This window comes from Lissotriton helveticus, chromosome 1_2, assembly GCF_964261635.1.
Source record: "Lissotriton helveticus chromosome 1_2, aLisHel1.1, whole genome shotgun sequence".
NCBI lineage: Eukaryota > Metazoa > Chordata > Amphibia > Caudata > Salamandridae > Lissotriton > Lissotriton helveticus.
This window is the reverse complement of record NC_136058.1, coordinates 41680865-41699387: the sequence shown is the minus strand read 5'-3', so window position 1 is coordinate 41699387 and position 18523 is coordinate 41680865. Positions and strand designations below refer to the sequence as shown.

General features: G+C 42.0%; 1 protein-coding gene across 2 annotated transcripts in view; it reads left to right on the top strand.

The window, feature by feature from the left end:
* The window catches only part of TNNI3K (TNNI3 interacting kinase), a 2668544-nt gene that overhangs the window by 76548 nt on the left and 2573473 nt on the right, over positions 1-18523 (top strand). The window lies entirely within an intron of this gene.

Sequence of the window (18523 nt, the reverse complement as noted above, 5' to 3'; positions counted from 1 at the left end):
CTTCCTTCAGTGTCGGTCCCACCCAGCTCTCAGAAATCTGGCGATCTACAAATCTGTTTGAGGTGTGGGGTGCTTCTCCTCCGTCACATGCCTTTCTCAAGACCCTGAGCTCCCAATATGGAACCCAAAGGTCTCCATTTATTGCCCCACTCACAGGCACACATACAACACAACATGCACACAAATACACATGCATAGCACAGCGCTACATACTAACACAATGTAGGAGAAAGGGTGAGTTAAGCACACTATAGCACTTTACAGGAGTGGGCTAGTAGGCCCCACTCCAGTGACACAAGTTAAAGTTAAACCCAGAAAATCTGTCAAATTCCTCCATCTCAGCAATCAAAAGGGAAATAATTTCTTCCTTACAACTTAAGGTTGTCAGCATATATTCTCACTTTATGTGATATTTACACAAACTCAAATGGGGGAATACTTGTCCGTATTTTAAGCTTTTAAGCAACGGGTGTCAAATTAACGGCAGGTGAAACTAGGGCTAGACACACCTTTCCCCAGCCCAGTCACCTGTCTTGCCATTTTTCCCATCACACTCCCTGCTTCGCGGAAGAACAGTGGTAACATCGAAAGACTGCGCTGTGATCCAATTCAAAATAGATCAACAATCATAATGATATCGTTTTTCACATGTTCTCCCATCTGTGTAGATTTATAGGCAACAATCCAAGTTTGAATGGGTTTATTTGACATATGCTGAGTTTATTTCTTTGTGCTGTCTCACAATGTGAACAACAGATGCATAGAAGGGAGTGGTGTGGGTTGGTGTGTAGTTTACAACAGGGACTAAACTATAAACAACCTGCATTAAGAGCTGCTAATATTGCCTTTCACGAGTTTTGCCAGACTGACTAAGACAAGAACGCCATGCAAGTTCTATAATTGCACTTCCCACTTACAACAGTGTCAGCGGTGCAGCCTTGACAGATGAGGCACGTGATGTTGCCTTAATTTTCCTGCGTGGCTCATTAAATTAGGTGATAGCAAAGATGGTGTGTGGGTTGAGGGCTGATGCAATTTCGGCTCAAGAAACAGTAGCAAACACATTTTCTTTGTGTGACACATCAAACCCTCGCGTTCTATACACATCTGCTTTATTCATTGAATGAATATTTCAACTGACTGCATATCTGCATCTATACTCCCAACCCGCTGCTTTAAATGCTTTAGAAATACCGTTAAATATATTTTAACCATGGGATTACAGGTTGATAGATGAAACAAAAAATATTAAAAATAAAATTAAAATACATTTCAGTGTTGTATGGTTTGGGTTCTCAAGCAATGTGACTGTCTGATAATGAATTTTTTTTCAAAGCCTAACACATGTATCTACTAGGTGTGTCATAATATTTTGCTCTGCTCCTTGGCACCATGGTAGTCTGCGTAATCTCGTTAAGACATTCCTTTGGATTTTATTTTGCGTCAAATGATCACGTTTCTGGAGCTGTGTTCAACAGAATGACGTGTGCTGAATAGCCTGCAAAAATCCAGCTCATATTTCCAGCATTTTCCTCTCACACTTTTAATATCTGAGATGATGTAGGATAAATATTCAAGAAAATATGTTCCTCCTAAAAGGTACAACCATTAAGTTCTTATGGATTTTGTCCCAGACTGAAAACAGTGGAACGCAATAAATATTCTGATAATTTTCCCGGTACACCCTATACCTAGGTACTTTCATGACTGCCTCTGGGCCCCATGTCATACTGCTAACTCATACAGAAGAAAATGGTATCTTTCTGCCGCAAGGAGGGACCTGTCTCTTTATCTTCACAGGTCCGACTTCACCACTAGATAAATGCTCTGAAGAGAGTCAACATCAGCCTCTGCCCATGCAGGTAAGAGTGGTGAGGCCGGATTGGGGGGGGGGGGGGGGGAGTTCGACAGACAACGACAATGGGAAATTATTATTTATTTAATTTTCTCTCGTCGTTGTCTTTCGAAATCCACCCAGAAGAGTGGAGAAGCGTGGCTCAGTGGTTAGAGGCGGCAGACCCGGAAGCTGAGATCGACCGTGGACCAGGGTTCGGTTCCCCGGGCTCAAAAATTCCACGGACTCGACAATTCTCGCTCTGGTGCCTACTCAACTCACGGGGTCACACTCTGCGACTCTGGGCAATAGCTTGCTTAATCTCCACTACGGCCCCTCGCGGCGGGATGCCTGGCTTTCACCTTGTGGACACCCTGCCGGCGTTTCTCACAGGGGAATACCAGGACGGGTTCCCTAAGCAAGCGCCGGGACGCTCACGGGCAGCCGTGCGCTTTACAAATCCAGCACATTTACATTTACATTTACCCACCCGGCCCTACCTGCCCTACCGCCCCACCACTCTTACCAGCACGGGCTGCTGCTGGTCAACACTGTAATCCTTTTCTGTGTTTGTGTGTTAAAGCAGATAGAATTAAACGCGTCATTAGGATTCTAGTCCTCTATGATTCTAGAGTACTAGAGTGTCTGTGCTTAAACTCTGTATGGAAATTCATGCAAAAGATCAGTTGGACTGGTTCCCTAGGCAGGGGCATAGCATGGTCAGTAAGACTGGGATGGTATGAGCTTCAGATTTTCCGACAATCGCGCTGGCACATCATGTTAATTATTCAATGAGAAGCAGCGCTTGCGGGGGCTTAAGGTCCAATGGAAAGGGAAAGGAGTGACAATTGCGAGGGGTACTTAGAACACATTATTTTGAAAAATACCCATGTTTTAATACCTTCTCAACAGAAGAGTGTATGTGTTTTTTTGTTTGAGTGAGTATTTAAAATCCCAGGTAATATCCGACGAATACCTTACCATGCCCGACTGAAAACTCCAGTACCCAACTATTTACTAAATAATACATTTATTAGGAGGGTGTAACACCCCAACACCCCCCTCCCCAAAGCTACGCCCCTGTCTCTTGATGAATGAGGGACTTTCATGATAAACGCTGCCTTTACATTTCATCCTAGCGTTTGGGGTTGCACCAGAATCCTTTGTGTGACATGACTTCTAGATGCTACAGATACCATGATCTGAATTTGAAGCCATGTAGAATAAGGGATAAAATGCCCCCTTGCTGTACATTATAAGAATATTGCAAGTGACTAAAGAGTTCAATAACCATAAGGAGGAACGAGGCAGAAGGCCGAGGTCACATGCAATATCCTCAATATGTATGCCAGGGGGCACTTCATTTCACATATTACATGGTCACACCATCACCTTTCGCATAAACCAATTAAAACCTTGGTGTGTAGCTCTTTCAGACAAAAGAGTGAGCATATTTGCAAAAATGAAGAATAAATATAAAACCTCTAGTGCAAAATTAAACACATTAAAAACCTGTTAAAAATTCTAGCTTTCTCTAGCTAAGGAATCCAAAAAATAAACCTATTCTATCTGCTTGTCATTGAAAACTATTAAACTATATCTGAAGAAAGAAAATCAAAGTTCCTTTTGTTGCTTTAGACAGCTGCTTCATTATGTCCCTTGACCTGACCTGACGAAACCTGCCTTTCACCTCAGCTACTGACCCTGGCAGCAAGCATTGTGATGTCAGAACTTGGCTATAATAACCTTATAATAGGTATTTCTTTATAATCTTTGATTTGGGATTACATAATTCCATGTAATATGTAGCTATCACCCATGAAATCATACCCTGCTATATCTCTCAATTCACTTCAATCAGTGCCCAGAAAACAATAAAAGGGGAGACTTCAATCTGCAATTGATGCTACAGCAAGGATACCATGGGCAGTGTGTGTAGGGGCATTTATATAGTGTGAACATAGGTGGGGCAAAGGAGCCCTTGATAGAAACAAAGGCAAAGAGAATGGCCATAGATCGTTTTTATAAGATGAAGGTGCTGAATTCAGAATGCGGATGAGAATTTTTGAAGGCATTGAGCGTCAAGAGGCAAACTGCTCTTTGTAAACTAACAGTTATATTTGAATGGAATCTGAGCTAAAATCATAGCATCTTTGTTGCTATCTACTATCTCATTTGCATTCTTACATTTATAGGTGTTTTATGCCTGTCTTTACAGTTAGTTAGTCACACACAGAATTTGTGAATTGAAGAGAGGGCTGAGAAAAGTTGACAGGGCTAGAGCATGGGAACATTTAGTAGATAAAAATACAAATAAAATAAATAAAAACCTATAGGGTCTGGACATTGGCTCAGAAGGTCTAAAGAATTGATTCTAATGGAAAAGCTTTGGGTGGGATTTGGTACTACAGTGGGGAACTCAAGTTGACAAGAGATTATGAAACCCTACATGTGTCTGCTAGGCAAGGGGTAGCTAAATATATGACAACTTTGCGGTGGGGAACGAAACGTGGGGGTGCTGATGTTTGTTTGTTGCCAGCTGAAGAGGTGAAATTGTATGTTTTGATTTGTTATGCACTCAGGCTGCACCAGTTTGAAATATGTGCACATCTTTAACCTGTTTTGCACCGTACAACTATGCATAGATCATTGTCTGTTCCTGGTGTGCTATGTCCTGGATTTGTGTCACTCCGTTCTACCACAGTGCATAGATCATTGTCATTTTCTGAAGTACTACGTCCTGGCAGCTAATGTCCATTGTTTTTTGTTAAATGAACACAATAACATTTTGTTTCAAATAAAATTAGATTTAGTTTAGTTTGACTGGAGGTGAATAATGCCAACCACTCAATACCAACTGTCTGTCTTATTTTAAGATCCCCACCTGCCTTTTGGAACTCCCACTGCCTACAATTCATTAAGTGGTTCGGCGGATGAAGTGTGTGCAAAGTAGTTTGCCAAGTGGGTGCCATGTTTTTCTGGCCACACTCAAAACATTTTTCAGTTTCTAAAGCAAATCCTGAAAGCCGTAAAAAAAAAAAAGCCCATAATCAATGGCCCTAATGCTCACAGAGCTTTCTTCCTGATGGCTATTGATTGATTTTCCTGTCATGGTTTACAGAGCCTTAAAGGTGATCCTAGACAGGGAAATTTGGTGATAGAGCACATATCCTCATTTACAAATAAAGCTCATTTAAATGAAAAGCAACAATTTCAATGGTGAATGACACATGCATAATAAATGCACATTTGTACTAGGTACTCATATGTAGGCATTATAAGCAAACACATGAATTCAAATATTGTAGTGGTTTAAGTTAGCTCAACTGCTGATGTCAATTTAAATGTCAACTGTACATATTAGGGCTAAGAGACCTGTTGTCGCATTTATGATTTGTTTTGCATTAGATGTTTTTCTCTTCCCACTTCTCCTGAACGCCGAGCCTGTCTCAAAGGAGAGAGATGTGTTTTCGGCACTATCGCACCTTCGTGTCTCATCTTCCTGGGATTGCAGGTGGAACGCAGAAGTGCAGCAGAGAGCAGTAAACGAGAGACCGAGACTGTGAGCCCGGGAGTCAAGAACCGCGAGGAGGAGAGAGGCGGCTGCGGCGCCCCTGGCAGTTCCGGGGTCCTGTGAGGGCTCTGTGGTGGCGACGGCCCTGCGGCGAGACTGTCAGCGGGACTGTGAGCTCTGTGGCGAGACTGTCAGTGAGACTGTCAGCGGGAGTTTCAGTGGGACTGTAAGCCAATGGGCGGAGATGAGAAGGGACGGCTCTGGCAACGAGATTGAGCAGCTCTGAAGCTCCGCGAGTGCAGCGGGTACGGCACTGTGTGCACCGCGGAATAGCCAGGAGCCATAGAGCTGCTCTGCAAGTGACACAAGCGTGAGTGGTGAGCCGGGAGTCCTGCGGTACGCCGTGGGTGAAAGGTGTGCTTTGAGACTAATGCAAGTTTGAACAAGTCCCTCACATAAATTACGGCTTCTGAGCTGCGAGGTCCTTCCTGATCTCCCATCCTGAGAATAAACACAAAATACGCAACTCGAGCATTTTAAAGCCTAATTAGCCACCAAGCAGCCAAATCAGCAAGTAAATAACACTAAATAACAAACCCACAAGAAGGTTTATTTACACTTACACCTATGACTGTTGATTGACTACTGGTGCTGGTGCTGGGCTCAGGCTGGAGTTGGAGGTGGCGGCGTTCCCTGAAAAAGCAGCGGTGCAAAGGTGGCCAGTGTCTCAGTGAGGTCGTGGCAAGGAAGTGGTCAGCGGTGGCATTAGACCTCGGTCCTTGATGGTCCCGCTGCCTCCCCTCTGCTTCTGCCTTTGCCTTCTAGTGCTTCTGGTTCTGTTGAGGCAGCTCTTGTCTTATTTGTGCCCCCCCCCTCCCGGATGTGGAAGGAGCAGAAGGAGCAGAGGGAGCGGTAGGAGTGGGGCCAAGACGAGGTGTTGTAGGTCCCTTGAGCCCCGAACCCTGAGCCCTGAGTACCGACCACAGTATCCGATTATCCGCAGTATCCAAGGCTTCGATTTTGCAAGGCCCATGGTGTAGAGGGGAGCAAGGAGAGTAACCTGGTAAGTGCCATAAGACTCAATAGACTTAAAAGGGCACCTAGAATTTTAAACATGGTAGTGTGCAGTTGGTGGACAGCTAGAGTGTAAAGGCTGGTTCCAGTGTGTGCACGACAGTTGGAGGAGTAACTGGAAGTCTCAGAGGACGGTATATGCTCACCCTGCTTTTCAATTCATAGGATATCTAGAGCTCCCTCTGGATCCTCAGAGCTGCACAAACATTCTACTTGGAACTTATCCAGTCGTCTTTACACATTTTATTTACTTGACTCTGGTCTTCTTTCTCTATACCATCGCTCACACCATGGCATATAATAGAAAACCTGCAGTTCCTAGCGTCCCAAGTGAGGCAGCCTCTTGATATGCGCTCAGGTAAAGAAAGAACTTTGGGTACTCCAAAAAAACGCGCCCGAAAAAACTCAAGCACCTAAAGTACTAAAAAAGGCTAGAGCCAAACCTCAAACTAAGGGGGTAAACCAGACATAAATTTCACCAATAGCTAGGATGTTTGAAAGATCTTCAAAAATCCCTCAGAATTTCAATTTTATGAGAGATCCAAAAACTGCACTCATGTAAATGCAATCAGAACCAGAATAAAAAACTTTACAGACCCCAATTGAGCCAACAAACGAGTTGAAGGAGAATTTAGTCTCACTCGACGAAGTTGATGTAGATTGGGTTTCGGATCAGACTTAAGATCAGCAAGTAAAATATCGCGAAGGACAAAGTAATGATCACACAGATGAAACAGACTCACTACACCTAGCAAATCCCTTGTATCAAATATTATCACAAGAAATGAAATATAGAGCATTGGATAACACAAGGATGGTAGAAACAACAAGGAGAGTAGAAACAATAAAGGAATGTAATCAAATCGATACCAACAAGAATATATACAACTGAGGAGTTCCGTTCCCACTTGAAGTTAAAGTTGACATTAGGAAAAAAAAGGATGATGCAGTTAACGAATATTCACTGGCTACCAAAGCAGTTCACCGAAAGGTCAATGAGGACAAAACTGAGCATATATCAGGAAATCAACAAAAAGGCCCTACTGGAACAATTAACTCGCAAGATGGCCCAACGGTGCAAATAAAAGCTGGCGGTGAAAATAATATAGTACAAAGCTACGAAAACCGAAATCAACTAGAACAGGCCGCTACAACCCAACTAAACATATCAGTTAGTTCAAATAATTCTATAGGAAGCAATGAACTACTCGTATCTGCAAATGAACTTACTATTAACAAAACCAGTGTTTTAACGTCAAAATATGCATCAGCATTTATACACAAAGGAAGCGGTCATGATGATATTAAAATCCAATCGAGTTTTAAGGCAATAAGCATGGACAAAATAACAGAAAAACAAGATAATAAGGATGCAGGATCCATATGGGATATATTCTACCAAACATCTGTACTAACCCTTGAAGTATTATCAGCACAATCAAATAAAATGGATATCCAAATAGATATACTTGGAGTTATGGCCAACACAGTTGCCTGGATTGAGAACAAATTGGCCGAGCTGAACAACCTTATAATAAAAGCACAAAGGGAAGTTGCGCCAAGTTATATCGACTGCACATGTGCGCCTATAATTGACAAATTGTTAACAATTCCAGAGGTCGTGAATACAATCTTGGAGGATGCCAAAGATATTGTTTGCATAATGAAAAAGGATTACTACAATGAGGACGGACACCATCCTAATACATGGGAATCTACACTAGTAGAAAAACAGCAGCAACTGGAAAAGATTGATACCAAGAACGTCAATATATCTAGCAAGACTATACAATCGAAAACAAACCAAGACACAAACAACACAAAAGTATTAAAATATTGAATGATTTACCACAAGAATTAAATAAAGAAGGAACAAAGGATGACGACTCAGTAGCCTTTGAAATAACAAAAAGACAGAGTAAAAAGCTACGTAAGGCAAGAAACAAGGCAAAAAAGGAAATATTAAATTGGACGCATAAAAAAAAGAAAGAGGAACAATAATAGATACCAAAACTGATTCTTTCCCCAACACTATTGAAGAAGGAGGAAAACTAAGGAAAAAAACAATAAATGGTAATGGCAAAGGGATGAATCCCACAAAAGCTACAAAAACCAATGAATTCTCGTTGTAATCAAAATTCGGCCAGATTAAAAACAACTAAATTCGATCTACGTCCCAATAAAACACCAATTGCTCCTGAAGCCGAATCACATAGGGTCTATGAAGATGAAGCAAAACATAAAATCAATGGAAACGGTTGTGTAATAAAAGATCTCACTTTGTGCAATATCCAAAGTGATCAAACAAATTGTACGACCAACAAAATGATACCCCTGAACATACCGGAATTTAGAACAACATAGCGTAATCGGAGGGATTCACAAAATTATGTAGGTCCGCCAACCCGGAACTTATCTGAGCTAGACCAAAAAACTTCATCCGCCCTAGTTAGGAAAACAATCCTTAAAGAAGATTACTTGGATAGGAACGAATTGGAGGTTGACAGAACACTGACTAATTGTTGGAAAACAAAAGAAACGACAGACAAAAGTATATAAAAACGCGAAACAATCTATTAGTTGAAAGAAGGGGTGAGAACAGACTGATTACCTTTGAGGAATTTGGAAGAACTGAGGACAAAATAAGTGAAAAAAGGCACCCAAAAAATAAGCCCTCTCAAATTATCTTCAACCCACTTTATGATTCAAGAGGAACACATGATATCCTAAACAGAGGAAATATCCTTCGGCTAATGAAAACTATACCAACACTTGAAAGGATAACATCTGAGGATATCGAATGTGTAGGCTTTCAGCCTAATTCTGAAGGAAGACTTCCACTAACATTGGTAACAGTGCCCACTGGATTTATAGCAGACACAATCATAAAAGAAAACAGAATCTTTCATAATTGGGGGATATTAATCAGCCGACCAATTCCAAAGGTCTATCCAACACCTTTCTTCATTAAAGGAAGCCCCTCAAAACAATTACAGCCTGAAAAAATTGACTCTGTTTTCTCCACATTAAAGAATCCCCTTGGCAAAATAAATCTTGAAGATAAAAAAGGTACCAATATATTAAAAAGAGTAAACATAAAAGGAGTAAATGAAAAATGGATCATGACAGCCTTGCATGGTAATAAAGACCTTTGACAAACCTCATCACAGGCACCATTACAAAAACAGACCATGGTCACTTCCACAATAAAGATTTGCTCATGGAACATAAATGGGATTTGTAAAAAATTAATTGATGCCCAAATACAAGGATTTTCAAACCATAGCCAAATAGTGCTACTGCAGGAAACATGGGCAATGGACCCATTCATGTTAAAACAGTACAAGGGATACTTCGAGCCGGCAATCAAATTTCAGAAATTTGGTCGTCCTTGTTGTGGCCTAGCAATATTTGTACGGATTGATCTAGAAGCAAAGCACGAGCAAATACAGACTAGTAATTCAAATCTGTTGGTGGTAAAACTACGATATAAAGCTTGTAAAAATAAGTCATACAATAATTTAATTTTAGTCAACATATACATACCTCCAAAACAGACCACCAAGAAACAGATGTGTGATGCTCTTAATAATTTTCTGTTGGAGCAAATCTTGGAAGAGCACTTAGCTGATTATATCGTAACAGGGGACTTCAATATCAACTTGTTAATACCTTTTGTGTGGGATGACTTTATTCAGTCCCAAAATCAACAATGGGAAATCCCAGAACCAGCAATGGAACCCAGAACAACTAAAAAACAAAATAGAATGGGGAGAAACTTTGTAATGGACATGAAAGAGCTGGGAATCAGAATACTAAACGGTAGATTCTCAACAGACAGTACACCTGCTTGTTCATTCCACTCATGCAACGGTAATTCACGCATTGATTATACATTGACATCATTGTGTACTTTTAATAAAGTTACCTCCTACCACTTGAATAAAGTCCCAGACAGTGATCATAGCCAACAAATCACTGATATAGAATTATCCTGTCCAAAAACGAACCCTGGGCTTAATATTACGCTACGCTAAACACGTAGTACAGTACCAAAACTGTGCTTAATGACGTAGCGTAGCAGCTAAATCAACAACATCCTCAGATGCTTTAAAAAAGCAATTTCACATGCTTAAAAGCATATAACAAATTGACAAAAGTGAACTTGTACAATGTACACATTAGGCAATGAGAGAGCTGATGATTTTGGGGTCCCCCCTAACCTAGGGGGAGGGCCAAGCATATGCCTTGAACACAAAGAGCACAAAAAAAAAGCACATTTTGTTGAACTTCAGTTGTGGTCCCATCCTCTTAGGACCACCCCAAGCACAGTTATTGGCAAAAAAACAATCCCATCCAAAGGCCCTGCAAAGCATTATGGGATGAGATTAGCAGTGGGCAGTGAATATTATAGTATCCTATATCAAAATAATTCTACAAAGAGCTGCAGTTCACCTAGTCGTTACTAAATGTCCCTTGTAGCAGAGTGACACTTGATGCTACAGGAGAAAATGAGCCAAATTAATTAAATTGTCTCAGTTTAGAATTGCCCATGTCCCTAAAGTCCATGGCCGAATCATTAAGATTGAAGACGTTTTGCAGTTCCAAAGACATTTGCAGTAGTGGAGGTGTGAGTATTAATAGGGTTGTGTGTTGCAATTGTCTATGTTGCGGTTCTGTTTTGTGTGGATGTTTTATGTCCTGCATTCTGATAATGTCTGTGGTATGTGTAAATATGCATAAACATTTGAGGTTGAGCTGTTGAAATTGTTACCCGACTCGGCGCAGTCCAAGATCCCAGGACAGATAAGAGATATTTTGGTATTACTTGTCTGCTAAGGTTTTGTCCCATTGGTTCTTGAGGTACCATCAACCACACAATTGAGACAGGGAACATAACTGCCACGGGATTATACTAACAGTTATTGGTATTAGTAGAACCTATTGCGCAAAGGCTAAACTCCCTGGGGCTCATTTATGAGAAATGACGCATCGCTGCGTGAAAGCAGCGATGCGTCACTTCTCAGTGCGCACTCCTTGCGACATTCCTGATGCGTCATATTTAATGTATGACGCATCATGTCGCAAAGAGTTACAGATACGTCAGTATTTCTGACGTATCTGTAAGCGCAAAAGTGACGCATTGCTGGAGTGAGTCACAAAAGTGACGCAACTCCAGCAATGCGCCCTTTCACATGGGGCAAGCCCCATGTGAAAGGGCCTGCGTCAGTATTATGCCTGCTGTGAGGCAGGCGCAAGATTTTGACGCAACAGCATCCTAAAAGGGACGCAGTGAAATCTCATAGATTTCACTGCGTCACTTCTACGACCCTCCCTTGCGTCAATACGCCCCCCTTGCATACATTATACCTGGCGCAGGTATAATGTGGCGCAGGGGTTTACAAAGTGACGCATCTACCTAGATGCGTCACTTTGTAAATATGACGCAACAAGGTGAATTTTTTACGTCACTGGTGCGTCACAAAAAGTGACGCACCGACAGCGTAAAAGTGACTCACAGCCTCATAAATGAGGCCTCCTGTGCCTAACAAAAAAATTAATGTGTCTGGTCTGGTGCTCTGATTCGGGTCAAGCTCGCGCTATATAAAACTTGATAAAATAAAAAAAAATTAAAAATACATCAGTCAGGGTGATTTCTGCTGGGCGAGATTTCATCTGTGTGTGAGTGGAAGTTGAAGGTGTTATTTCTGGCAAAAAAATGTATGCATGAACTACTTCCAATTTGTTAGAGAAGGGTGATTTGTTTATTGTGCCTGATTAAAAGTTGTGGAATTTTGCATACGAGAAAATTGTAAATGAGGGTGAACTGCTGCAAGGAGTGAGAGTTGTGTCAGAGAGTACCATGCTGGGATAGGTCAACTGGGGTGAAATGAGCTGGGATTGGTTGGTGAATCATCAGGTTCAAGTTTATTAAATAATTGCTGAGCTACTTAAAATCATTGCAATAACATGTAACTAGGTAAGGGTTCATAATTCCATGTCGTTCATAAAAATTAACAGGATTAAAATTGGTTCTTTACATTCACATTTAAAAGGTATTGTATTATAAAACGAAGATAGTGAAGTCAAATGTATTAGTGACCTGGGACAGCAGCGCTATAGCCTGTGGAGTTTAGTTATGTAGTTCGAAGGCACATGTAAAACTGTTAACAGGTTTAAAATGTGATTCTTTACGTTTGTGCATATTTACAGTTAATGGTTTGTTAGAGGGGAAATGGGGTTTGTAGTGGCCAGGGACTGCCACAGTGTTGTCTGATAGAGGATCATACTGTCCTTTATAGTGCAGTTTGGGTCGGTTGGGCTGGGTAAAGAGCGTTGTGGTGCAGTCTTTGCTCGACCTTTAGCAGAAATGTGACCAAGCTGCAATTTAGTCGGAGATCAGAGTAGACCAGAATTGCCTGCCTTCTTGTACACATTCACATTTGATTGAAATCCTGTATTAGTAGATGCCTCCTTTCTTTGCGTACAATGTTGAATAAATTTACCAGGTCTTCCCTAACAGTACCGCAAAGGCAGCGAGTAGATTTTTCCACAGCCAGGGTGCTGAATGATATTTAACTGGTAGCAGACCATGTCAATATTTTAAAAACTGCAGCTTGATAAAGGCTGGGTAAGCTGTTGTGAAATAGTTTTGGAGGGCGATAGTTGTGTAATTATTAAGTGTCATCCATCCATGTGTTCTTTTGGATAGTGTGGCCTTATCCTCAATGACAGACTGGGTTATGAGTGACTTTGTAACCAGGCGCTTGAAAATCTGGCAGCTGGTAGGTGTATCCCAAAGTTCTGTCAGTCCCGTGAGGTTGAGAGACTCTTGTAAGTAGACTCTTGCCAGTGACGTGTTGCTGTACTGTAGTTCTTCCCATAGCATATGGTTCAGGGTTTTTGGTTCGGCTTTCCAAATCATGTTCCAACATGTTGTGTTTACTCTGCACCTGGCTAGCGACTGTTTTGTCAGTCTAAATTCCAATCTTATCTGCACAGGTGAGGTGTAACTAGGCAGAGAAAAAATGGTTCTATAGGCTTGGGTAATTGTGGTATCTAGGGTGCTGATGTCTTGCTCTCTTACCGATTCGCTTCCATATGAGATTGTTGGCAGAAGTTTTGTTCTTGCGAATTCAAACAGTGGCGTCAGCAAAGGGCTGGCGAGGTTTTTAAAAAAGTTTTTGATTGCTATTACCAGAGCCAGGCCATTCCTTTGTAATGTCTCCTTCTGGGCTGTAAAATAGCCTTTCTTGTCGATGATAACCACAAGATATGTGTACTCTGTGTTTTCCAGCCAAGTGTTGCCCCAGAAAAAAGCCTGTCTTTGTGTTTTCTTGATGTTGTAGACCATGGATTTTGTTTTGCCAAGACTGATCATCAAGCCATTGGCCAGTGAGTAGGTCTTCATGATGTTTAGAAGCCGTTACATCCCACCCGAGTGCACATGTCATCGGCTTTGCCGCATAGTTTAGGAGTGTGGGAATTGCAGGTTTGTAGTTGTTCCATCAGGTCAGCCTGGAAGAGGTTAAATAATGTTGGCGCCAAGACACAGCCTTGCTTTAGACGACATGTGGTTTTGATTTTGCAGGAGAGTAGCGTTCCTGCACCCATCTTAACTTGTATTACCGTCCAGCATTATCAGCATGTTTAGCGGGTTTTGCGGTATTCTCCAACTTGCCAGCTGCTGTCACAGTATCCCTTGGTCCATGCAGTTGAAGGCTGCTTTAAAACCAATGTAACAAAAGAATAGCGGTGTGTCGGTTGCATCAGAAGCATTCATTAGTAAAGAGATTGCTACTATGTTTGTAATCGTGCCTGATGATTTTAGAAACCTAGTTTGATTGTATGGTATGATGGCATTGTTGGAGGCCCAAGCTGTTATCTCATCAAGCATGATTCCAGCGAAGTATTAGGCATCATTGTTGATCGGAGTTATCACGCAATAGTTTGAAGAGGCCTGTCTCCTCCCTTGAAAATTGGGAATAAGATCAAGCCTTTCCATGACACTGGCAGATTATGTGTGCTTTTGGCCTGTGTAAACACCAGCGCCAACATTTCAGCTCAGAAGTCTGGGTTGTGTTTGAACACTGCTGAGGAATGATGTTAGGACCCGGGGCTCCTTCAATTTACCCTTTGTTTATTTGTTTTTTGATGATCTCTGGGTCCACCTCAGTCTGTCCTTCGTATTGTGCTGTAATTGAAGTTTCCCAGATGACTGTCTGCTGGATGTCTATTTCTTCTAGATTAAAGTGTTGTTTTAGGTATTGGGCACATGAGGTTTCAGTGATGTATAAGTCAATGCCTCTGTGGCCTGGTTTGAGAAATTGATTCACAGTAGCCCAAAATCTAGCATTGATATTGTGTTTCAGGTTGGTGTGTAACTTAGCTCAGAGTTCGTTGTCTTGGTCTCTTTTTACTGACCATCTTAACTTATTGGTCTTTGTTCTGCTGAATCTTAGGGCTGCAATGGCAAGCGGGTTGCCTGGTCTTTTCCATAGAGTTTGAAGAACTTTGACTGGTCAAGTTTCGTGCTTCCAGATTCTCGAGTTGTGTATTGCGCTAGTGGCCTCCTTGTGCACTTTGTCAACGAGTTTAGGTTTGTTCGTTTTTGCATATATTACCCGGAGTGCTTCTATGAGGGTTTCCCACTTGTTCAATATGCCAGTCACTTTGCTGAATATGTTTTGAAATATGTCCCCTATACTTGGGAGCAGTTGCGCAAGAACAACTGGTGTAGTCTTAATATGTCTGTCGTTTGGTGTGTAGGTTTTGTCGAATGTCTCATTGATGTATTTTGGGGTACTGAGGTTTGGAGAAAATGATCCGGTTTGCTCAGTTTTGAGTTCAGGCCATTAATGTTCCATGAGCACTTGCAAAGTAATCGGGGAATCAGTCTAGCGTGGTGTTCCTAAGCTGTTTTTAGTTACGCTGGAGTTAGAGAACATCTGATTGTTCCTATTATGTCTCCTTTGCTTGGGGTCTGACACAAGCAGTTTACAACCTTCTCCCTGTGGTTTCTGTATGTTGAGTGTTTTTTTCCAGGAGGCCCTTTGCACCCTTGAGCAGTGGTGTGGTAACTCTTTGCTGCTGCTCTGGTTTAGTTTTGTAGCCTTGGGAGAGAAGGGGCATGGGGTATCCTATTGTTTGACAAGGTATGCTGTGCAGCTCTGACCCAATCCAACTGCTCCAACTGCTCCAACTCGCTCGGCTCCGGCTCTAACTAAGACTATGTGCGGGTCACACCTCCTCTTGCAGTGCACATGTGCTGAAAACTGAACAAGGAGCGGTGAGTCATCAGGTGTTGTGCTGTGATAGGTCCATGAAGGAAAGGATTGTTCTGAGATTGGTTGCAAAAATAGATCTGTATTGAATTTTAACTTAGCATATTGAATATTTGAATTGAAATTGTTCATTTATTGTTGAACTGTTATGACCAATAAACGTTTCTGGCCCGTTAGAGATTTAATAACAGGTGATGTGGGAGTACCTGTCTGTGAGGGTGAGGAGGCTCCACCGGAAGGCACGCCAGGTGATTATATGTCAGCTAGTGTAGGGCTTCATAAATGTTTGTGTCTTCATCAATGGCAAAAGATCACCAAAAAGGAGGGAGCAATATGATTTCCACAATATAGCACATTTGATTTGAGGGTTGTTGAAAATTTAAAGGGAATATCATATGATATGAAGCCACCTCCCAGACCTGCTTAAGATGAAGCATTCCATGTTTGGGAACATGCAGTATATGTGAAGGAGAATGAACAATTTAAGACTAGAGCAAACGGAGTAGTGAGTAATTAGGCTGATGCTAAATGTGATGAAGAACAGCCTAGATGGAGAAAAATGTGTAGTTGATAGAGCTAAAATGTACCCTGCATTGACAACAGAAAAGCCTGAACATGTTTGGAAGCAGAGACATGAAGATGGTAATATTTCAAGGAAAACTTACACTGATAGTGATTCTGGGAATGATCTTTTGGATGCCCTGTTGCCTTCGTGTCCAACATGTTATGTTGCTCCATTTTCGGATTCAGATAGCGCTACAACATCTAGGGGTTCATTTGCCACAGCTCCTGTTGTCTTGAATGTAGTTCAGATTGGGGGAACACTCTTTCGATTGCAGCTGCACCCGGTGCAACAGACACTGATGTCATTGCTTCCGGTGTCCAATATCAGAAGTCATATCAGCTCAGACATTAGCAATTTCTCTTGCATCCACACCATTAAACATTGCCCTTAATCCTGCTGTTCCAGGTGCTGTAGGTGGAAAAGCCACAGCGGAGTTTGTTCCAATGTTACAAAAAACTCACAGATTGGTGTCTGGACCCCAATACAAAATTTCCAATCTTTAAGAGAAGGGAGACAAATTATTTTGACAGTTCCAGTTACTAAACTGAGGATGGGACTGTTCAATAGCGCGTCCCAGCGGTACTGGGCCCCTCTCCCACTCAAACAAACCAAGCCACAAACCTCAAAATCATACCCGACAACAAGCTCACCATGAAGAAGCAGATAAACACTGTCTCCTCAGCCTGTTTCCTCTCCCTCTGCATGCTCCGTAACGGCTCCCCATCAATACCGGACGCACCATCACCCGAGGCCTCAGTACCAGCCACATGCACTACAGAAACTCCGTCCATGTCAGCATCACCTCACAACCACTGAGCAGACTGAAAACCATCCAAAATGCTGCAGCCAGGCTCATCCTCAACTTCCGGAGAAGAGCCTACATCAGCCTCCACCTCAGAGCACTCCACTGGCTCCCCATCCAGAAAATATGCCAGTTCAAACTGCTGAACCATGCCTTCAAGGCCGTGGACAACAAAGGATCAGCCTACACCAACCACAAACTGAACTTCCACTAACCCGGCAGACAACTATGCTCCGCCCGCCCTCTTCCGCAACCACATGCCCGCTTCAAAATAAGCAGAAGCAGCGGTTGAAATTTCTCCTACCTGGCAGCCAAAACCTCGAATGGCCTCCCACTCCATCTCCGGACTGCATTCACCCTACAGAAATTCAGCGATGGCTTAAAAACCTGGATTCCCCTCCTCCAAAACCTGAATACCCTCTTGGGTGATAAGCAGCACTCTACTAACCATTGATTGATCGATTGATAGTGACATTTTGCTTTCATGGTTTGAAGAAATGTCTAAGAATAGGGAGACAGGAGATCCCATCCACAAGTCAAGGAAGGACCAGCCCCCTACACATACCAAAACCGAAGGTGAAACAGCAAGAAATCATTAGTGGATGTTTAGACATCTCACATCTGAATCAATTTCAGGAAAATGAACTGATATACCTGAGTAAGGAAATTGAAAAGCATGCAGCTACTGCATATGAGAAATTAACATAATTGACAGAGAGATGCGAGGCAAGGAACATTGATTGGTTAAAGATCAATGGGGGGATCAAGAAGCTAGAGAATCAGTGCATGCATATTGTGAATGGCTGTTTCAGTTGTTTACACAGCCCAGTGGAAAATGAAATCCTGAAAGGGGAGATAGGGGAAGCATTCACAGTTTGTTCTTGTGTTGCGCCCAGAGATCAGTATGCACATGTAACAGAATGTGATTTGCTGGTAGACTAAACCTTCAGATGAGATCCTGAGGTTTGCTAAGCACTGTAGCGATGTACAGGAAATGAAGCAGGAAAGGCTTATAGAAGTATTCATGCTTGTGCAAACAAAGCTGGCTCAGAAAGGGTTTCAAATCATCTGTCTGCAGGGAAAGTTGGTGGAATGCACCGTGTTGTTTGCTAGAATTGAGGTCAAATGATGCAAGGTGGAGTTGGTGTTCCATAAGGGAGAGGCTGAGGAGCTCTGGGTGAACTAAATTCAGGGGAAGATATTGCAACATTGAAGAGATCAACTCTTTGTCATTATTGTACAAGCTCTGGCATTGGAAGAGGGAATTTCAACTAAATCCTAATAAAGTAAGTGATGATGGGCAAATGCAAAGTGTGAATCCAACTCAAATGCAAAATTTCCCAGTTCAGCGTATGAATGGCTGTTGGAAAGTCATTAATCCAAGAAAACAAGTCTTTGTAATTTTTTACCTACAATAAAAAGATAATTGTTAGGAAACAATAATTCTGCC